Source organism: Balaenoptera physalus (genome assembly GCF_965194825.1).
Source record: "Balaenoptera physalus genome assembly, chromosome: 11".
NCBI classification, from domain to species: domain Eukaryota; kingdom Metazoa; phylum Chordata; class Mammalia; order Artiodactyla; family Balaenopteridae; genus Balaenoptera; species Balaenoptera physalus.
The window spans coordinates 11470844-11494470 of NC_138896.1; positions in this window are offsets into that span (position 1 = coordinate 11470844).

Genomic DNA, 23627 nt, shown 5'->3' on the forward strand with positions numbered 1-23627 from the left:
GAAGACAGCCAAATTTTCATTGGAATAACCCATCCTGGTTCTGTTCACCCCAAAGAGGGCTGAACTTTGAGGTGCAGGGACAATTATGACAGCGTGAATGTCACTCTGCCTGATAAACATCACAGTGATACTCTTCCTTAATCCAGTGCATCAGGAGAAGGTTTTTCCCAACGTTAATCCAAATCTAAAAGGCTTCATCTGAACTGCTTCAGCTTCCTAATCTCAACTGAGTAATATCCAAAATACATACACAAACAACCAACCAAACTGGAAAAACCTTACGAGCTCCTGCAGTCTGAAAAGCTGCCATTAGTAATAAGCCCTCCTGCACTCACCCTGCCCTGAACTCTGGGCCCCCTGCTGCGTTCCACAGTACAGCTCTCTCTAACATGCCAGGTTAATGCTGAGAAGGAACTTAAACCACAAAGGACCAAAAAGCAAATATTTCTGCCCAAAGCTAATGTAGCAAATTACATGCAAGATCTAAACTCCAAGAACCTTTTAAATGGTGCAAGTCTACACAAACACATAGCATCCAGTTTGCCAAGACTTAAAAACTAAATTAAATCTAAGTCAAGTCCCACCGGGGGATTTATAGAACCAGTTAAAAGACCAGGGTTCTGGTCTTGGCAGGACCGCTGGCTTACATCGTCCCCCAGGTGGCTAATTTCTCTCACTGGGCTTCTGTTTGCCTGCCTACGAAGCCCACATTCTGCTCTGAGAGCACAGGAACGAACAGTAAGGTGAGTAGGTAGGCAGGGCACTCAGAGCTCCATGCAAGAAAGACGTCTACACATGCTCAGAAATTCATCCACACGCTCTGTTGCCCTAACTGGGCTGCCGTGGACGACTGTGTAATCTGTGAAGTGCTAAAGGGCACAGTAGGAGCTAAAGTTAGGCCTTTTTTCCACCTTGAGCAGGGCTTCATCCAACTGGAGGAAAGGGTCTGATCTTCACACATGGTGCTCTCTGCCTCCAGGCCCAGTCAAAGGTGTTGACTTTTTAAAATTCCCTTAAAGATACCCAATAGATAGTGGCCCAAGCCCTAACCAGGAATGGAGCAACTATCAAAGTTGATGTCATTTTGCAGAAAGCCAGATGAAGGAATCATTTACAAATAAAGCTGCTCTGGTGGAGTCACATTCACCAGGAGCATTTGTGGTCAGAAGGCCGGAAACAAGCAGAGACGCTGGACTGAGAGCCCCCTTTGCACCAAGGCTACGTTACCGAGCATTTGGCCAGATTCTCCATGTCCTGCTCCTTCACCTGCAGCTGCCTCCCCAAGAAGCAACGCAGGTGAAACTGAGGAAGCTCGTGTAGAGAAAACAAGTGCAGCAGGAAAGCTGGCCATGGCGGCGCGGCATAAGAAAGCCTGGAAGTTAACTGGCTGTGTCTGGCTTTGTTTTGCTCACACACTCAGTTGGGCACCAGGCAACAGTAGCGGTTATTTTTTGAGCACTTGGGGGGAAATGTATTGTTTTACGTCAGTGAGCGCCATCAGTCCTGCATCATTTTCATTCCTGACTCTCTTTAGGCGTAGATTTCAAACTGTATTTCAACGAGGCATTTTCATCCTTGTCTATTAGTAGGGAAATGAGTTACTGTCAAGGATGATTCACATATTTCTACGGATCCTGTGGCTACAAATGTGACCCTGAAAAACCAGGATAGGAGACTATCCTCCAGTGCCCGGGCAAGAGCTCCAGTGCCGAGAGCGACAAGCAGCTGGTCACCAACAGAAGGCCCAGTGGCCTAACCTAGATTCAAGTGCAGAAGTCTAGCAACGAGGAAAATCTCACACATGCTACATGCTGGCCAGATACAAACAGTCATCCAGGCCAACATGCAGATCTATCAACAAACTTTTTTTTTTTTTTTTTTTTTTAATTCTCAGGGATTCTGAATGTTTCTGAGCTGGGGAGAATGAGGAGGAAATGTAAGAGACAAAAGAAGGATATTCCTCACTCCCTGACATAAGCCACTCTCAGGAAATTAGCATTCACGATTATACCTCTGACAGTGAGTCTTTTTTGTTATCTCTATTCTTTCCTGTAGTTCCCTAATTTTCTACCACAAATGAGCAGTTTCTAATAAGCAAGAAGTGGGGAAAGTACCCTTCATTATCTAAATTTATTTGATTCCTAAGTTCTGACAGTGAGTATCTGGACACTGATTTTGGAGAGGAAGAAATCTATTTGGTTCTGAGTTTCAGAAAACAAGAATTGAGATTTCAGAGAGGGATGGATTTATCTGAATCGACTTGCTTCCTAAGTTCTGAGAGGGAAAATCTGGATGGCCACGGGTCAAATAGCAACAGACACCTACACTGAACTTTGAATAAATAACCCTTTCCCACCCCTTTCCACACATAAGCACCAAAAGTCCACCCCGATGGGCAATTTTGCAATGTCTATCTCTGAAAAAGTTTTATCCCACAGTACTTTCTTATAACAAAATTTCATGCACATTTTGGTTGCTTTTTAAGGTAAGGAAGTTTCTGAGGTGAGTCACAGAAACAAAGAAATCGGGGACAACACAAGTAAGGTAGGTTCTCTGTCAAATTCACATAACGGAAATACCTGAGTAAGGATTCTGGTTTAAAGTAAATATGTGTTCTCTCAACTACTATGTCAATGATCTGAGATCCACAGGCAAAATGTGTTAGGCAAATATGAAGTATGATTTCTTGGCCTCAGCCCACAAAGTCTTCACTTGTGACTTGGACAAATTAAATAAGAGAAAATCCTGGCCAAACCCATGACTATTACAGACTTTCTATGCCAAGGAAGTAGAACTCATCAAGACACTTGGAATTAGGAACTAGGACTTCACCCCACACACAGTACCAAAAAGGAGAGCTCACAGGTGTCGAATGAACAGTATTGCTAATATCCCTCAAGAAAAGATGCAACCAGAGAACCAAAATATTTTATACAAAAAGTGAAAGGAAATCAGACCCCTTGGAGAATTTTTTCCCTTTCTTTAATACCTTCCAAATATATTTGAACTTTGTTCCCTGCTTGGACTCATTTAAGTTCCGCTGATCTACTTCACGGATGTGAGTTACACTTGGAAACACAACTCAGGTTGTGGTTGTGACCCACGTGGGTTGTGACCACACACTGGTTGGTTGTGACCACACACTGGTTGGTTTTGACCCACGCACTGGGCTCACGAGCACCTCCAATGATTCCCACAGCACCGATGTCATTCACTCTCCGTGCTGCCCACCTCCCTGCCGGCAAAGGGCCACATTACTCAGCACACAGTGACCCCTGACTCAGTCACTGTGGGAGGAGACTATCATCCAAGCCTGTGTGAGTCTAGGAGAGAAAGATCCCAAATGGCTTATGAAGACTGCTGGGACTTGCCAATAGCTCCACTCACAGGTTAATTCTCTCTTCTTCCCTTCTTGTACTTAAAAGTGGCATAATTTGTAACTTGTCAAACAACACTGGCTTACTTCCAGTTACCTGGGCTCAGCACTCCATATTCCAAATCACAAGTCTAAGTAGGTGTGTTTACTAAGTGAGTGAGGAGTGAGAAAGGACAGATGCAGGAGTAACTGCCAGGGCTGACCAACAACTTGTACTGAAACACACAAACTTCTCTGAAATTCTAATTTTAAAATAAAAACAGTCCCCACTTGTTGGAACCTAATGTTTAGCTTCATAACAGCCCCAAGGAAACATATTGTCATTCCCATTTTACAGATGAGAAAATCATGAGTGGAAAGTTGGGTAAGTTGCCCAAGATCTCACAATTAGGCAATGATGGAGCTAAGTTGAATCTCTGCTCTTCCAATCTCTAAAATTTAACAGAAATAATTAAGTTAAGTGTGTTTAATAAAATAAGTTTGGATAGAAAAAAAATCTATAGAAATTTGGAGAATGGTTTGGTCCAAGATCTTCTAAGTCAGTTATCTTATCTTCATGTTATTCATGCTACTGTTGACAACCTAATTCAACCTTTATGTAGAGAAATATCAAAGAAAACATTCAGCACTCTGCTTTCTTCTTAAATAACCTCCTTCCAGCCTCCCTTATTCTTCTTCCTCTCAGCTCATTGCCATGTTGGCCAACAAGGTCTCCCCAGGACCTCATCAGCACAAGACTGCCTCCCCTCCTGATCTCCTAACCCAGAAGGCTCTCCTCCCATTCCTCAGAATCCACCCACCCAAGTCCGTGGAACCTTGTGCTTAGCTGTATAAATGCTGCCTTCATCAGCAACTAAGACTTCATCCTCTGAGTCCCTCCCTTCAGGTCGGCCCCACCAACTCCCAATTCTTACCTCTTGAGTCACAAAACACACCTGGAGAAGGGCCCACAACTCCCAGACCTGGCCCACCACAGGCTCAAAACGGGCTCAATACAGCTTGGCCCTGGCACATGCTTAGTAATCCTGGTATTTGTCCCTCATCCATGCTCTGGCTCCTTTTCCCAATATAACTATTACAGACCTTCTCATCTTATCTTAATACCCACATCCTGGCCAAACACCCATCTCCTTCTTCACCAAGAGTCAGATAACTTTGAGAGTCAGCTTTGCCTTTGAGTTCCCCTTCACCTACCATAATTCCTTTCTTCTGCCTGTTCCCCTTCCTCTCCCCTTTCCTAAGGCCTATTGCCCTTCAACACTCCTCTATCAACCCTCCCCTGAAGTCCTGAAGCACGTCTTGTTTGTACCTCTTATTTGACTTTTAAGGTACAGTTGCCAAGTATTTATCTTTTTTGCCTTTGAATCATCTTTTAATACTTTAAATTGCACAAACAACAGTCTGACTTATCTTTTTTTGTGCACATATCCTGTCTACCCCACCGGATTGGGTGCCTTCCAACGTTCTGTCCTTTCCCATCTGCTCACCTCCCTCTCTAATGACTCCCTTGGAGAGAGCTCATCCACTTGTGAAACACCATGTGTGCTACACATGTTTGTGCCACCAAGCCCCTGCTCGGACTGCCCCGGCCTGAGGGTCCTTTCCTCTTCTCCTCTTCGCTCTAAACCCACACTCTTTTCTCAAGGCCACTTCAAATTCCAATGAAGCCTTCTCCAGCAAACATGGGTCCACAGTTATCAATTCTTTCTCTGAGTTTCTATAGCACTCCTGACTATACACATTTTAATGCTTATGTGTATTCTTGTTTTATTGTGTCTGTGAGTGTGTAGCTTCTATCTCCCTAAATAGATTGGGAGCTTCCTGAGAACAGTCACCAAGTCTCTGATTGTAGACTCCCCAGAGAGGACCCAGCACAGTGCTACGTACTCCGAGGGTACTTATCAATCACCTCCTACCTACATATATCTTCCATTTCAAAGTTAAAATATAGCTCAGATTTCTTGTTTCAAATATGGCACAGTAAAATAAGGCTGTAGTAGCTCTAAACTGAGCAAAATCTGAACCAAAACTGAGCAAAATCTAAAGCCCTTGGAGTGAGGGGCTTTATGTGCTTAAGGCTCTCCTTTCACGGGACACCAAGTTCAGTGACACTGTAGACTGCACCCAACTTCACAGGGTTATCTTGTTTACTTATTTGAGCCCAGAAATACAACACCTTGGAAGAGTCTGTCTGAATCAAGAATCCAGCCCTCATTTGCCCAAGTGGAAAGTTGCATGTAGCCAAGCAAAGCTGACCCGATGAAAGCCAGTGTGTTCAACTTCCTTTCAAATCAGCAACCGTAATTGCGACTAGCATTTAACATGGCACCAGTCACACCTGTGTTCCAGGGCCAAGAACAGGGCCCAGCTCACCACCTTCTGAAACCCGGGTGGCTGAAATCCAAGGCAAACAAGGCTGAACAGATGAATCGCAGCAGTGAGAATTGTGATGTCCCACTGTAATCCAGGGAGCTTCCCCACTCCAGCAGGGCAGGGTGCAACGTGTAACATGCTGGATTTAGGGTCGATTCAACCATCAACCCTGGAAAGCTGGGTCTTCACTTACCACCAATGTGAAGAAATTCTCTTGCCTCTTCCTGGTCTGAAAATGTTGTTAGTCCTCCTGGATTGAGGAGCTAGGCCTCATCACAGAAGTGAAGTGTGGCAATCCCCTCAGCAGACCACCTTGCACAGACAGGCTATACACAGATGACAACAAGCCAACAACCAACATTCCCGGGCTCTTTTGTTACGAATTAAGGTCCACAGCAGCTGGTAACCACTTAGAATGTTCCATAAAATTCTCAGGATAGTATTCTAGGAAGGCAGCCCCTCAACGTCCATCAGTCCAAACCCCAGTCAGAGCGGAGAGCAAGGGGAAAGCTGAGATACCACAGACTCAGCAGCTTCTAAATTTTGTTAGTTTTTTTTTTTTTCCCCCCCCAGGTCTAGCAATAGCAATTGGAAGAAAAGAAAGAAAAAATACAGCTCACTGTTCAAAAGTACACCCAAGCCCATGAACAATAGGGATGCAGGCACTGCCAATTCTGCTGCCCCTCGCAGAGCAGTGGAGAAAGCACCTGTATTCATTTTCCTATGATGCCAGCACCCTCTATAGGATCCTCCCTGAGGCATGAGGACAGAGTCACCTGGGCCTGGGGCACCTTAGTCTTAGTCCTGAGAGTCTAGAACTTCAATTCATTCATTCACTCAACCAACATTTATCAAGCATTTACTATGTGTAAGCAAGTGCTCTGAAGCCTGGGATATGCAATCACTAAAGTAGGAAAAGCCTGTGCCCTCCTGGATCCTATATTCTAGTCAGGAGGAGATAGGCAACTGACAAACAAGTAAATACATAAACTATCAGCTGGTGATAGGTGCTATGGGGAAAACAAGGCAGATTAAGGAGGACAGGGATCCCCCAGGGGCAGGGGAATGTGGTCTATGTGGGGTAGTCAGGGAAGGTCTCACTGAAGAAGTGACATTTCACAGAGACCCTGGGTGGGTGAGGGCGGGAGGGTGTGTGTGGCAATGAAGGAGAGGCCATGCAGAATCGCAGGGAGAGTTTTTCAGGCAGAGGGATCCTGAGGCTGGAGGAGAGTTGGTGCGTTTGCAGAAGAGCACGGGCCAGAGGGGCTAGAGGAGAATGAGCAAGGCGGGCAGTGAAAGGAACAGAGACAGGAGCGGGGCGGGAGCCAGCCCACCTACGACCTCAGCAGCCGCGTTCAGGACTTGAGCCTTGACTCAGCATATCAGTCAGGGCCCAGTTGGGAGACAGAAGCCATACCAGTTATTTTAGCAAATATTAATTAGAAAAAAAAGTCAATAACCAGGAAACTGAAAGGGTGAAAGATAGCAACTGCGGAAGCCGTCTCCACTCCTAGGGCTGGGCGAACAAAGGGTGAATTATTAAAACTCGGAAGCTCAGAAGAGGGTCCCGTGGGGCTGGAGTCCAGACCCCTGCAGAGGGGGAAATGGCAACTGGCCCTGATGTCCCTGAGCAAGCACAGTGAGGTTGGTTCCTGAGTGTGAGACAAGTTGCAAAGTGGATTTAACCGCTGCTACAGGAAGGAGCGGCCTCTGCCAGGGTGAAGCGGCAGGGCTGGGGTACCATTCGCAGGAGATGCGAGCTGACGGGAAACCCGTAGAAAACAAAACAGGAGGGAGCAAGTCCCTTCTCCCTTCTCCAGGGCACGGTCTCCCTCGAGCACCTCCTACTGGCCCAGCCCAACAGGCAGCCAGCTGGCCAAGGAGAAAGGTGGGTTCCAGAGGCCCACCCTCAGCAACATAAAAGCAAGTGTGGAAGGCTGGGTTTGCAGCTGAGGGGCAATAACTTAATAACTGCCACCCCTGAATGGAACAGGAAGGTAGCAGAGGATTTTGAGCAAAGGGGTGGCAGAAGCTGACTCAGATGACGGTGGTGTTGAGGACAGACAGTGCGAGGGCAATGACAGGGGCGGTGGGAAGAGGCGGTTGGATTCTGGAGCGTGTTAGTCCCGCTGGATTTGCCGATGACGTGCACGTGGGCTGTGACAGAAGGAGAGGAGTCAAGGGTGACGCCCACGTTTGGCCTGAGTCACTGAATGGAGACAAATCTACGGAGCGAGGGGAGACCAAGCAGGAGCACGCTCAGGAAAAGGGAGGGCAATCCGGAGCTCTGCTTGCGGCAGCTTAGCTTTGAGGTGCCTGTCAGAAATCCAAGTGATGGTGTTGGGAGGCAAGTGGATAACCAGGCCTGGAGTTCAGGGGAGGCTCTAGGTTAGAGGTGTAAAAGTGAGAGTCACCCCCCGTACAGATGGATTTTAAAACCGTGTGGCTGGATGAGATCACCAGCAATGTGTCAGCGCGGCTCGGAAGGCACAATGGCTAGAAATAGGATCTGGAGTCAGGATGACATAGATCTGAATACACCTCTAGCACCACTGCATACCCCTGCGCAGTTCTCCGCTCTAAGCCTTGATTCCCTCATCCTCAACGTGGGGATGATAATCGCACAGACGGCATTGGTCCTATGTGAGGAGCCAACACAGCAAAGTGAGGGAAGCCCTTGTCCCAGCGCCTGACATGCATTCTAAGCTGGAGAATGAGGTAGCAGTTGACTTTGTCCTCCTCGGTGAGAAAACTAAGGGCAAAGGTCCGGAGGGGACTTGAGTGCCTCCTGATGTACATGGGTATGAAGGCGGAGGAACAGCTCCTATTACTTGTAAATGACTGGCCGGGGACAGCCATCAAATATACACAAAAAGGAAAGACAGATTCACAAAAGGATTCTTTAAAAAAAAGAAAAAAAAAAAAAAGCAATCCTTTAAAAAATGCCAAAACTGAGTTTGCAGGGCAAGAGCAACATAGAAACAGAACCTTTGCTGCACGATGTACTACTGAGACATCAGTGTGTGCCCGTCGTGAGCCGGGTGAGCTGCAGATGAGTCAGGCTGAGCACTGCATCACGACACGCGGCCCCCATACAAGTCACCACTCACTCCAGATCTGCCTGGGAACGGAGCCCCGGCCTCCCATTAATTGCTCACCTCTCATTAGGCATTCGCACACGAGGCAGGCGTTTCTTTCCAAGTGCTCAACTGCAGGGTTATGTGAGGTTCTACTGTATTCCTGGCCCAAAAACTGAGACCAGCTGCTTACACAGGGCACTCCCGTCCTAGGGGGTAGGTCAATTCAGGAAACCCAAGCGCAGATCACAAAGCTCAGAAAATCCAGCAGTGGAGTGAAAGAGGCTGTCTGTCCCCAGGGGCCGCTTTCCTCAAGTGCAGTGAACACCCTGCCTGCTGGACCCCCGGTGTGATTTCAGAGCTGCCCCCCACCCCCAACCCCCGGTGTGATTTCAGAGCTGCCCCCCCCCCAACCCCCGGTGTGATTTCAGAGCTGCCCCCCCCACCCCAACCCCCGGTGTGATTTCAGAGCTGCCCCCACCCCCAACCCCCGGTGTGATTTCAGAGCTGCCCCCACCCCCAACCCCCGGTGCGATTTCAGAGCTGCCCCCCACCCCCAACCCCCGGTGCGATTTCAGAGCTGCCCCCCACCCCCAACCCCCGGTGCGATTTCAGAGCTGCCCCCCACCCCCAACCCCCGGTGTGATTTCAGAGCTGCCCCCCACCCCCAACCCCCGGTGTGATTTCAGAGCTGCCCCCCACCCCCAACCCCCGGTGTGATTTCAGAGCTGCCCCCCACCCCCAACCCCCGGTGTGATTTCAGAGCTGCCCCCCACCCCCAACCCCCGGTGTGATTTCAGAGCTGCCCCCCACCCCCAACCCCCGGTGTGATTTCAGAGCTGCCCCCCACCCCCAACCCCCGGTGTGATTTCAGAGCTGCCCCCCACCCCCAACCCCCGGTGCGATTTCAGAGCTGCCCCCCACCCCCAACCCCCGGTGTGATTTCAGAGCTGCCCCCCCCACCCCCAACCCCCGGTGTGATTTCAGAGCTGCCCCCCCCACCCCCAACCCCCGGTGTGATTTCAGAGCTGCCCCCCACCCCCAACCCCCGGTGTGATTTCAGAGCTGCCCCCCACCCCCAACCCCCGGTGTGATTTCAGAGCTGCCCCCCCACCCCCAACCCCCGGTGTGACGGGCCTTTTAACAAAGTCTCTCCACCGTCCCCTCGTTTGGTATCAAAGCTCTTTACATTGCTCTGCTTACAGCAGCCTTTCCCACCCAAGTTCCCAACACTTTCACAATGTAAAAAACTCAACTGTCCAGGGATTATATTCCAAACAGCTGTTCCTGGATGCTAGGACAGATCCATCTGGAACAGTGATTCTCAACCCAAGCTGCAACTGGAGTCTCCAGGGGAGACATTAAAGTGCTGATGCCTAGGCTCTACCCAGACCAATTGTTATGGGATGCACTGTGTCCCCCCAAAATTCGTATGTTGAAGTCCTAGCCCCAGTACCTCAGAATGTGACCCTATTTGAGATAGGGTCTTTAAAAGGTGACTAAGGTAAAACGAGGTCATGAGGATGGGCCCTAATCCAGTATGACTGGTGTCCTTATAAGGAGAGGAGATTAGGGCACAGACATGGACAGAGGGAAGACCACGTGAAGACACAGGGAGAAGATGGCTGTCTGCAAGCCCAGGAGAGAGGCCTCAGGAGAAACTAAGGCTGCCGACACTTTGATCTCAGACCTCTAGCCTCCAGAGCTGTGAGTCAATAAACCTCTGTTGTTTAAGCCACCCAGTCTGAGGAACTTTGCTATGGCAGCCCCAGGAAACTAATATACCAATTGAGTCAGAATCTCTGGGAATGGGGCCCAGGCATCAGTATGTATTAAAGTTCTTCAAGTGTTTTGACCGCGCAGCTGCATTTTAGAATTTGCTGTTCTAGACTATAAAGTCCCTCCAGTCTGCTAAAACCAATGCTGATCGTTTCACTAAGAATGCATCATAAGTGATACCTGGTATAATTTCCTTCCCTCTCTCCCTTCCATCCCTCCCTCCCTCCCTCCCTCCCTTCCTTCCTTCCTTGACAACAGGGAACAGGACAGATCACAGCCCTCACCTCAGCCTCAAGCTCAGCATAAACAAAGTGCCACCTAACATCCTTCCATTAAAATCAGAACCACTGGGGCTTCCCTGGTGGCGCAGTGGTTGAGAGTCTGCCTGCCAATGCAGGGGACACGGGTTCGAGCCCTGGTCTGGGAAGATCCCACATGCTGTGGAGCAACTGGGCCCGTGAGCCACAGCTACTGAGCCTGTGCGTCTGGAGCCCGTGCTCTGCAACAAGAGAGGCCGCGACAGTGAGAGGCCCACGCACCGCGATGAAGAGGGGCCCCCACTTGCCGCAAATAGAGAAAGCCCTCGCACAGAAATGAAGACCCAACACAGCCAAAAATAAAAATAAATAAATTAAAATCTTTAAAAAAAATAAAAAAAATCAGAACCACTGGGTGGCTTCTAAGAAAATCTGTAATAAAGCCGAGGACCTAGAAAAGGGCTCTAACCTGATGAAAGACTCCAAGTGAGAGGAAAGGCTGCTTCAAAGGCAAACAGGGAAAGATGAGGCAGCACCTTCCCTCTTCGGAGAATGCCCCTGTCAGACAGAACGTCTTTTTTTTTTTTTTTTTTGTCCACAGCAACATTGTCCTAGCAATGGTCAAACGGTCGCCACAAGTGCAGGCAGAGACAGAGCTGCAGCAACTGGAGACAGACCTGTGTGAATGGCCAGGCCTCATTTTTCTGCGCCTGGCTGGTTCAGAATAAGCCACCAGTGGTGACCTGGTCACTGCACCTCTTTAAATAAATAATGATACCAAGAGGGACTGGAGAGGGTGCAAACCTCCTCTCCTGCCCTGTGCCTCGGAGTGCCTGCCTGTAACATAGACCTGGGGAACCTGGACCTCTGAGCACCACGCATGGGAAGGTGACCTGTCAAGAGTTTTAATCATCCTCCTTCTCAACACACAACCTTAATCCGCGTATGTTTCCCCAGCACTTGTGTGCCATCCCCTCCCCCTGTTTTTTTATTCATTCCTGAAAGCTTCTATTATCAGTCACTGCATGGGGTAAATTTTCAAATCAGCAGTCAGAGTTTTTAAGCCGCATGACTTCTGTTACAGTCAAAAGGAGGCAGGTGACCAACATCGAAGCTGTCTCAAAAATCCACTCACGGTTTACTTCCTTAGTGTTCATTCATTCATTTTCATGGCCTTATCAAGGCTGGGTTTTGACAAAGGCTTCTCCAAGGAAGGGTCTATCTTTCACAGATGGTCCAGGGCAAGAGGGGTGCGGAGACACTGAGCCAAGAGACAGAAAGGGGGCAGAGTGCGTCTGCACGCCGTTTTTCTTTTGTTGAGTTTGGGTGTCTGGGTCTCGCGCCATAATTTTAGCTTCCCTTTCCCGAATCATCTAAGCGTCCTTCAAGGATGCCTTCCACCCACTGGCAGGTCCATCCCTGTACAGGAGGTCCTGACCCATATTCCAGCAGCTCCGGGGCCCTCTTGGCTCTGCCCGTCTGCCACATGGGGGCACAGTCTTGGCCTCTCCACTCTGGTCTCCTAGTTTTCCCCCTGATCCAGCCATTTGGACCTTGGTGCCTGACCTCATTTTTACACCCAGACCCTGCCTTTTACATGACATCTAGAGGTTAAGGAAACCTCCCTATAACCTCTAGGCCGCCCAATTCTAGGCCACTGAATGTCCAAAACCTTCCCTGCAATTTCAGCCAATTTGGGGGACAGCCTCTCTGCTTCTGGTTCCCATACCTGTACATCCTGTTTCTGGGCTGCATCCTAGTGACCCCCTGTATTCAATCCCACTCCTACAAAACAATCACTAAGTACCGAAAAGAGGGGCGCGGAGGGAAGACCTACATCAGGCACAAATGAAGACTCCATACTATATTCTCAGATTCCTCTTGGCAACCCCACAGTCTGGGGCAGGGGGCAGGATTGCGGGGTGACCCTCTTTCCTCTGCCCCCCTCTGGCCCAGCAGCCAGCTGGCTCCAGGATCTCCCCCAGAAACTTGAATCTTCTTCCCTCCATTATGTAGAGCAGCTCAGGAAAACCTTGCAGACACGAGTGCCCAGAACAAGGGTCTCCCCTGCACGATGGGCGCAGCCTTTCTCCGAGGCATGGGCTCGCCTGGGGCAATTCCTTATTCAAAGGCCGACTCCATCGAACAGGGTCCTGCCTCCACCTCCACCTGATGCGAGGAGCAGCGCCCGAGTCAAACGAGAGCTGGCCGGGGGCCGGAAAGCTCTGCCAAGAGGGAACCGACGCGCTGTGGTGAGCAACCTGGGCCCATCAGGTCTCGCAGGAAGCTGGGTTGCGGGCTCAGTCACAGCCGCGGCGGCAGCAGCTGAAGCAGCTTGGGGGAGCCGCAAGGAAGCCGAGTGGCATCACCAGAAGAGGCAGCAGGCAGAAGCCAAGGAAGCCGAGAGGCTGGAGGAAGCAAAGTCGTGAGGTGTGGAACGAGACACAGGAAAGGCTGTAGTAGGGAGCGGAGGCTAAAGCAGGGAAGCGGCGAGACGGCCCCAGGAGACCAGGCGAGGTGCTTCGGAATGAAAGAGGCACCCTTTTCCCTGCCGCTGCCTCCGTGTCCTCCGCTTGCTTCCTTCCCCGTGTGTGCAGGACTTCTCTGCTCCTCATAACCTAAAGCCGTGGGTCCAGGGCCTCTGCTCTGCACAAGCTCTGCTCGCCTGTATCAGAGCACTCACTCCCCATGTGCCCATCCCCACCCCGCCCTGAGGAGCAGGATCTGATACAACCCCATGTTCACAGCCTTGAGTACAGAGCTGCCTCTCAGAGTCTGATTTCCTTCCATCCAGCCTGCTACACTATGCCTATGATGTGAGCCTAATTTCCTACCATTCCTCACAGGTCATGAGGCAAAAATAAACACTGCATAAAAATATATGCCCAAATACTGGACTTATATACACTACCAAATGTAAAATAGATAGCTAGTGGGAAGCAGCTGCATAGCACAGGGAGATCAGCTCGGTGCTTTGTGTCCACCTAGAGGGGTGGGATAGGGAGGGTGGGAGGGAGACGCAAGAGGGAGGAGATATGGGGCTATTTGTATAGGTATAGCTGATTCACTTTGTTATAAAGCAGAAACTAACACACCATTATAAAGCAATTATACTCCAATAAAGATGTTAAATATATATATATATATATATATGCCCAAATACAAGACCTTCAACTTTCCTCCTCCAGGTTGACAAACTGCAAGGAGTAGTTTAAACTAGAATATCAACCGGTTCCCATGGAAAGAAAGCTGAAAAAGACCTTGCTGTAAAAACAAAAGCTGTGATTCCTTCCCCCATGCACTTGGGCAGCCATCCCGTCACTGCAGCTGCAAACTGGAGAGCTGGGGGACTATTTGGGTCTCCTGTGTTCAGAAGAACTGTAGAATGGGCAAGCTTGCAAGTCCTCATGTCAAGTACAAAAACTAGGAGTTTTCTAGTTCTACCATAGCCATTCTCCACAAAAAAAAAATCTACAGAGGAGTTGATTCTGCAAAACTCAGAGAGAGGGAAAATGGATCAATGAAATCTATGCAGCAAGGATCAGGAAGCCCTACAACCTGGGTGACCCTTTCCACTGAATGGGGCCGATGCCAAATAAGTGCCAGCCTTTTGCCTTCTGTCACAAACGCAACAAAAGAACAGATTTTAGCTATTTTTTTCTGAAGGAGACCTTTCTTTTCTGTCTTCTTGCTAAAAATTTCTGACTCTGTTGATAGCCAATATGTGAATATAGCTTATGTAGGTTCACGTCACATGGCATTTATTACATAATAATAATCTCAATTGAGTCTCAGCTTCAGAAACTCAGATTATTATGGTGGCACAAAAGTACACAGACCCGTTCTGTACCACCACCCTCTTTCCCTACTCCCCACTAACTAGAGAGGTCCTGTAGGCCACTCTCCAATGGAAATCCACCACATGCTCCCAAAGTGAGCTGTGGAGGTGTGACCTCTCATGGCAGACCTCTATATTTCTTCTCACCCAGCTCACAACCCAGACTACGTTCACACCAATACAGCCCCACAGGCCAGGTGTACACCCATCCCTTCCCCTCCCACTCAAGGAAGGAAGTTAGAACACAAGAATCTAAGAGCAGCATTTCTAAGGGGGCTCACTCTGGAATGCGTTGTCATTTACCAACAAAATAAATTATTCAAAACTTTGATATTTCAACAATTATTAGTTAACAAATTCCTTCCCACATCCAGTGTAGACACCGTGGGTTGAGACACTGACTTCCGGACCCCTAAGCAGCCTACCACTATAATTGCTGGTGTCTGACTGCTGAGCGAAAAGAACAAATGCTACTATTAACTGGCTCACGGAAGATCCCAGCACTTTAGAGGGAATCAAGTCACCTCTCCCTTCCTCAGAACACGTTCACATAAAAGACAAAATCTCCAGTGACAATAGCAAGTGTATGATTACCCAATAAAGGCTCTATCACCCTCGAAACAAAGGAAATAGGATAAAACATGACAGCCTTATCATCATTATGGATGATGTTTATTTATTTTTTGTGGTCTTGTATACTTTCTAATCCCCTTAAAATGAACATCCATTACTTTTTTAATGGAATATCGTTTAAAATGTTATGTTAAAAAATGAAATATTTTCAACAGCAGGAGTGGAAGATCATGTGATTTGAGGAGATTCTACAGGGCAATGAGAAGAAGGGGAATTTTAAAAATATCTCCAAAGCAGGGCGGGTGTGGCGAGGGGAAGTTTGATCACTTTTTACTAAAAGATTCCTTGACCGCATCCCAGCGTGATAGATATTATAACAACACTCCTATGCTCTCAACAAACAAAAGACACCTCCTTCTGAGTGTCTATAATATGAGACATGACCTGGAGGATCTAGTATTTCAATACATGTTTACAAGTCATCTATCAGCTAAGCTCCTATGAGTGAAAGGCACAAGCTTCTAGAAAAAGCATGTCCCAGAACTGGAAATGAAAGCCGACCGAAGGTACCTATGCCACTAACCAACGCCAAAACCTATCTGGTCACTGAGAAAACAAAGGCTCGGGCTATTTCCTCCCAACTGTCTGGGCAGCAGTTAAGTGGCCATCAGGGGATTAAGATGCTGACACTCCAGAGGACCACTGAACGGCTTTTCCGTACAACTCACCGTCTCTCGTGCTAGAAGGTGTGAGCTCTGCGGCTGGGTGGTGGCCAGGATAAAGGGAGGAGGGTAGCAGGAACGGGGAGGGACACATACATGGAGGCAGGTGGTCACTACAGGAAGAAGAACAAGAATCAAGAGAACGGAAAAGACAATGGAAGCGGCTAGAGATAAAAATGAAGGCAAGAAGTCTAGTGTTCCTCCTTACCAACAGAGGGAAGATGACCTAGGTCTGTTCTTCAAACTCATCAGGAGCCGGAACAGTCACGAAAGTCAAAGGACAGGGGAGGCCCCAGGGTGACAGAGACTTCGCAGTGAGAGAAAACACACAGGGAAACCAAGTTCGCAGACATTTATGCAACAAAGCTGGGGGAAACCTCCACAATCTCGCAGTCTCAGTCCTGTCAAATGACAAACGCCTCTTTTATGTAAGGATCAAACAGTGTTGGAGGCAGTAACATAAGCAAAACTTCAGTGACATTGATTTTGCATGTTCGTACAGTTGCTTCTATCGACTGCCGGAGAGTTTCTTCACCTGAAAACTGCGATTGTGCAGCTCACTTAGCAGCCACATACAGGCCAACAGGAACAAATTCATCCAGCCCTTCCGACAGCATCACGTTGACACTTCAATTACCTGATAACTGCAGCAATGTTTTCCTGGCTGAGCAGGAAAACTTCAAAAGAGCTTAACCTTTTTTCCTCTCCAGCTTCCTGCAACCTTCCACCTCCTTCTGCCTTCATGGCTGAGTCTCCGCAGTAAGGTTGTTACCAACACACAAATAGAATACAAAAAAGAGTCCAGGCCTAAATTCAAATCCTATCTCCACTGTTTACCAGTGGCATGACCCTGGGTGTGTTGCCTAGACGCTAATGAATTTCAGTTTCCTTATCTGTAAAGTAGAAGTTGCAGTGAGAAATCACATAAGAACTCTTTGGAACACAGAGGTGCTGTGATGATTCATTGTAATGCCAATAATAGCAAGTGAATAAGGATTCAGCTTACTCTAAAATCTAAAAGGAAATGCATTTCTTCTCACTTAAAATGCTCACTACCTCTTGAGCAGGTTATAAGTAGCCAATCTATCTTTGGTTTTATGCAAAAATAGTCTGCTCCAATTATACCGAAAACTTCTCAGGGGAAAATTACTGTTTAATCTGCTAACATCATCCTCCCAACATAAGCAAACCAAACAAACAAAAAACAAACAAATAAATTTTCTATGTTCAGGAAATAATTATAGGTGATTAACATGATGATAATGTTAAAGATAAAGAAAAATATGGTATAGTCAACACCCCAAATTTACTTATAACAGGTTTGGGGTTTTGTTCAGTCTAAAGATGGCAGCAGAGAATATTACAAATATCCCTGGGCTCCACTCTACTTTATACAGATTTCTCTCTACTAAAGCAACTGGAGTGCTTTTACTGCATTGGTTTGTTTGCCCCTCACTGGAATGTGAGCTCCTGCGGGTAAGATCTACAGCTTAGCCATCTTTGTATACCTGATGCTTGGCACAGAGTGGGCCCGGATGGATGGGTAGATGGTCAGTCCACCTGCACTGGCATGCAAAATAAGATACGATCTTTTTTTTTTTTTTAATTGGGGTATCGTTGCTTTACAATGTTGTGTTAGTTTCTGCTGTACAACGAAGTGAATCAGCTATATGTATACCTATATCCCCTCCTTCTTGTGCCTCCCTCCCACCTCCCCCCATCCCACCCATCTAGGTCACCACTTGAGCACCGAGCTGAGCTCCCTGAGCTATACATCAGGTTCCCACTAGCTATCTGTTTTACACACGGTATCGTATATACATCAATCCCCAATTCATCCCATCCCAATCTCCCAATTCATCGCACCCCCCCCCTTCCCTGTCTGTATGACAGACTCTAGGTCCGTCCACATCTCTACAAATGACCTAATTTCGTTCCTTTTTATGGCTGAGTAATATTTCATTGTATATATGTACATCTTCTTTATCCATTCATCTGCCGATGGACATTTAGGTTGCTTCCATGTCCTGGCTATTGTAACTAGTGCTGCAATGAACATTGGGGTTCATGTGTCTTTTTGAATTATGGTTTTCTCAGGGTATATGCCCAGTAGTGGGATTGCTGGGTCATATGGTAGTTCTATGTTTAGTTTTTTAAGGAACTTCCACACTGTTCTCCATAGGGGCTGTATCAATTTACATGCCCACTAACAGTACAAGAGGGTTCCCTTTTCTCCAAACCCTCTCCAGCATTTATTGTTTGTAGATTTTTTGATGATGGCCATTCTGACCGGTGTGAGATGGTACCTCATTGTACTTTTGATTTGCATTTCTCTAATAATTAGTGATGCTGAGCATCTTTTCATGTGCCTCTTGGCCATCGGTATGTCTTCTATGGAGAAATGTCTATTAAAATGAAAGCTATTTTATAAGTCTATATTATACTTGTACCAGTTAAGATTAAGCTCAGATGCAACTATCAAAACCCTAACAAAAATGGCTTAATCAAAACAAATGTGTATTTCTCTTACACAGAAGTCTAGAGGTGGTCTGTCTACAACTCCACAGTGCCAGGGACTCATATGCCTTGAATTTATTGCTCTGCTGTGTGTGACTTTCATTCCCAAGTTTACATCTTGGTCCAAGATGGCTCTGAAGCTCCAGATGTTATAATCGCAATCCAGGTAACAAGAAGGTGGAAGACAGGTATGCATGGGTATTTGGGAAGCAAAATGGATGAACTGTGTCAAAGAATGCACTTTTCCTCTCAATATCCATTTCTCCCCTTTTCAATAACAGAATCTCAATTTTCATTCTAGTTAATTCCCATCCACAATAAATACTATATTCCCCGGCCTACCCTGCAGTTAAGTGTGGCCATAGAATTAAGCTTTAAACAACAAGATATAAGCAGAAGTATTGTATGGAATTTCTGGCAAGTTCCTCCTCTTTAAAAGGAACACAGATATGATGGCTGGAGCTCTAGAAGCCATCTTGGATCATAAAGACAAAAGCTACATTCTAAGAATGACAGACTAATGAACTAGAAGAAACCTGATATCTGAAAACCTCATGCAGAAACTGTACCAGCCATGGACTGACAACTCTGAACATCTTTTATGTAAGAGAGCAATAAATTTTATCTTTTCTATGCCCTGTTATATTTCTGCCTCCCATAAAGCTGAATCTAGTACAGTACTGAAGAAATTTTTTTCCTCCCCATTCCTATCTACCAGTTTCCAGCATCATTTTCTCCACCAACAATGGCCATCACTGAATGTTCTTTCTCTATCTTAACCTTTCTCACAGGGAGTAGGAAATAAAGGACACATAGCTCATAACTTTTATTTTTGCAAACTGTGATGATTTTATAACAAAAGGAAATAAAACATGAACTATCAACAATTCCCTGTACAACTACTGTGAGATAAAATTAAAAGAATTCACCTCCAAAATCGCAGAAGCACTTCCTGTTGCTACATAACATCTATGGCCATGTTTGCAGTGTGTACTTGGTAAGGAAGAGAATATATCTCCAGGTAAATGGTTCTTAATTAACTAATATACTTTAAAAAATAAACTCAGCAGGAAAAAATAGTTATTATTCTATATCAAAGAGGCAGATCAAGACATCTTTGCTATCTGACCTAAAACTCAGTTGAGCAAGATTACTCCATTTTACTTCTTATAAATCCCTACAGTAGAAGCTCAAGGCACGTACATTATCAAAACAACTTTATAAATAAGCTGGTGCACACACACCATGAATACTAAAAATATTTTCCAGACTGACAGTTGTCTTCCCTAAGATTCTACTGGAGTTATGCCTATTGTAATAATCTCAATTCTTACTTTATTTTATTTATATTTAAATGAGTTCAGTGCATCCACAAGTATAAAATAAAGAAATTTCTAAATGGACACCATGGAGAGATTAGTAAGTTTTATGAAGACGGTGAATTGGTAGCTTCTTTGAATCTTTCTGCAAGGTGATGCTATCTGGCCGCCAATGATCACTACAGATCCTGCGGTGGAGGAGAAAGACTGGTGTACCTAGAGTTTACTTCAGAGACCTGGATTCTTGTCCTAATTCCATTTCCAACACGTAGTGTAAATTTGGACAAATGTCTTAACCTCTTCAGCCTCTTTTCTGCTAAATGAGAATAATACCAACTTTAAATAATTTTGATGATATTCAACAATATGTGAAAGCAGTTTATAATGGTAAAGAGTTACATAAATATATTATCTGTATGTCTGTATTGGTTAGTAATGTTTGGGCTCTAAGTAGTAGAAACTAATCTGTGTCGCCTCAAGCATGTGTATGTGTGTATACGCAGATATGTGGGTGTTTAACGTATATAAAACGTTCTGGGAGAAAAGGAAACAAATGGTTAAATAACAGCTCCCCTTTGGAGTAGGGCATTTATTTTTTTCCTGTGGATACTTTAGGTGGTAGCCATACACTACTTTTAAAATTAAGAGAAAATATGTACCATGACTGAGGTTTTTTTTCCATGATGAAATGGGAGGGGGCCCAAGCTGAGGGATTTGGAAGAAGCAAATCTTTTACTTCTGTTCTTTTAGTGATAATAATGAGTCCCCATATCTACACTCCTGAAGGTCCCTACCCACGTGACCCACATAATGCCCACTTCAAATGCATGTTAATGCTAGGCTGGCCCCCGCAAGACAGCAACAAGACTTAGAAAACAGAAATACTTCAAATTGCTTGAAGAAGCCCCTGAACATTCAACACAAGGGTTCTTCTGGCATCAGGGGCCAGCAGCACCCGTATTCCCAAGGACAACTTTTTCTTCAGACTCTGTCTGCACAGCCTTTACTGGAAAGCAGTGTGTGCCCTCCACGATTCTGTCAGTGTCTGCTACTTCCCTCCCTCTTCTTCACCCTCTGTTCTATAAATACTCCAACACTTTTAACTAAAGCCCCATAGAAAACTTGGAGGTGATACGCTGAACAGGTGTTAGGCCTCTGAATAATACCTAGTAATCAAGAACCCCCTTGCCCTCCGTTCTCCCACAAATTAAGGCAAACTCATTCACCTTTGTGCAAAATAAATTACTCCCGCTCTCTTCACTGGGGTCTCCGGTGTCCACCATGAACGTCCATGGCTCCAGCTTCTCCTGCCTCATCTGCTCTAAAGCCCCCAGGACAGGCGCCTGTAGAGTCCGGAGTACCATCCTAACAACAGCCGCCACCTCAATCCATACGTCCTCCTCCCTCTAATGCCAGCCAGGGGGCTGCTCGGGAGGAAACGGTCCAGGTGAAAATGATGCCAGAATGGTGCCGCTACAAAAAAACAGTATGGCGGGTCCTCAAAAAACAAAAACAAAACTACCAGATGACGTAGCAATTCTACTTTTGAGTAGATACCCAAAATGACTGAAAACAGGGTCTTGAAATGATATCTGTATACCCACGTTCATAGCAGCATTATTCACTACAGTCGAAAGGTACAAGAACTCAAGAGTCCATTGACAGATGAACGGATAATCAAAATGTGATCTATACATACAATGGATATTATTCAGCCTAAAAAAGGTAGGACATTTTGACACCTGCTACATGGCTGAACCTTAAGGACATAATGCTGAGTGAAATAAGCCAGTCACAAGATGACAAATACTGTATGATTCCACTTGTATGAGGTACCTAGAGCAGTCAATTCATAGAGACAGAAAGCAGAATGGTGGTTGCCAGGGGCTGGGGGAAGGGGGAATGGGGGTTATTGTTTAACGAATACAGAGCTTCAATTTTCAAGATGAAAAGAGTTCTGGAGACTGATTGCGAGACTATCTGAATGTATTTAACACTACTGAGCTGTACACTTAAAAATGGTTAAGATGGTAAATTTTATATTGTGTATATTTTACCACAGTCTTTTTTAAAAAGGAGGCCAGAATCTTCTATGTCCTCCTCCAGAGCCATGAGCACCACACATGCAGCCCACCTGGGCTCCCTAAAGCCCAACCTCAGAAGGCCAACCCAGGTCACACTCAAATCCTGCCATGAGCAAATTCCTTCCAGCAAATGGGAGCCTTTCCATCACTGAACTTCTATAACCAGATAATGAAGAACTAAATCTCAGTCCCAAACTCTGTTGCAGAAGAATAGTTTTAGACATAACGAGGTCCCCATATGTGTAGAACTTTAAGAAGCTGCAATAATGTTCTGTTTCTTGATCTGGGTGGTGGTTACATGAGTGTGTTCAGTTTGTGATAATTCGTCAAGCTGTACACTTAGAATTGTGCATTTTTCTTTGTGTAACTTAGACTTTTATTTCTTTTAAGTTATTAAAAACTTTTTTCCATCCTACTTTGTCACTGCTTGCTTTATTCACATGATCCTTGGTCTCTCACAAGATAATAGAGAAGGCCTCACAAGAGCCTAGCAGAGTGCTAGGCTTCTATTAAGAGCTTCATATTTGCCTACTGACTTCACCAAAATCTGGAGATCCAGGGGATATCAGGGGGAAGAGGCAGTGCACAAGGCAGTAGGATGGTTTTCCAAACTCCTTCAGCATCAGGGAAACAAAAGCTTCCTGACCCCAAAGTCACAGGTTAATAAAACAGCCACCGCAATCCACACAGGCTCAGAGACAGAGGAAAGTCAGCTGTGCTCATGAGAAGCCACACCTGGGAAAGTAACAGTTTTGATTAAGAAAAAGATACACACAGACACACACAGACACACACACACACACACACCCAAAAGCACAGTATCAGTAGAGCCCAACTCCAGCCTTCCCACAAGAAAAATTAACACGATGGGGTGAAAGTTAGTGCCTGTATTGAGAAGTGGCTTAAACCAGAAGTGACAAGCTGAACCCTGTGAGTCCATGACGGCTGATTCTCAAGGAAAGTCAAAGTTTGAGCGAGAGTTCCTTGGTCTTGAAAATGCTGATGACTCCCATTTAGTCCAAGAAGCACAAGGGGTGGTCCCAAAGCAGAAAGGCTGGAAGCAAAGGACCTTCAAAGGGGTAAGATGGAGCCCGCAGAACCACTGGGAGGAGGCGGTCAGTTTGAGCCTCCAGCTGGAGACCTTTGGACTCCGAGACGCTAAGCCTCACGCACTGGGAGGTGGGTGGTGAGGCTGTTTCTCCGGGTGCCCGAGGGCAGAGTCCCGTCTGGCAGGGCTGGGCTGTCGCACCAAACAAGAAGCCTCCCCCACCAGGAGTCTCGCCCACGCTCTGCCCTTGTCCCTCTGTGCCTGGGTGGAGAGGGCGGCAGGCGATGGAAGGAAGCAAGGGGAGGATTTGATGCCAGGGAGATGACTACGGTCTGATGCAAACACTACACGCGCGTGGGACTCGTGAGACAGACAGACAGACATGGAGCAAACGGGTGTGCTGGTCACGGGGCAGGGGAGCCCGACAGCCCCCAAAGCTCATTAGGTAAAATGTGCATTCAACGTCCAGGTCAGTCTCAGGTGGAAGGGGAACCAAGATGCCCTCAGTTCTCGTGTTTCTCTCTCTTTCTGGTTTCATCTTGTTTGACAAATCAAACGGAATCCCAAAGGAAAAGCATGGGAGGAGGGGAGAGGCCTCCTTCCTCCGGCAGATTTATGGCATTCTGGATGCAGCTTGCGTCTGTCAGGCCAAAATAGTGAGGGT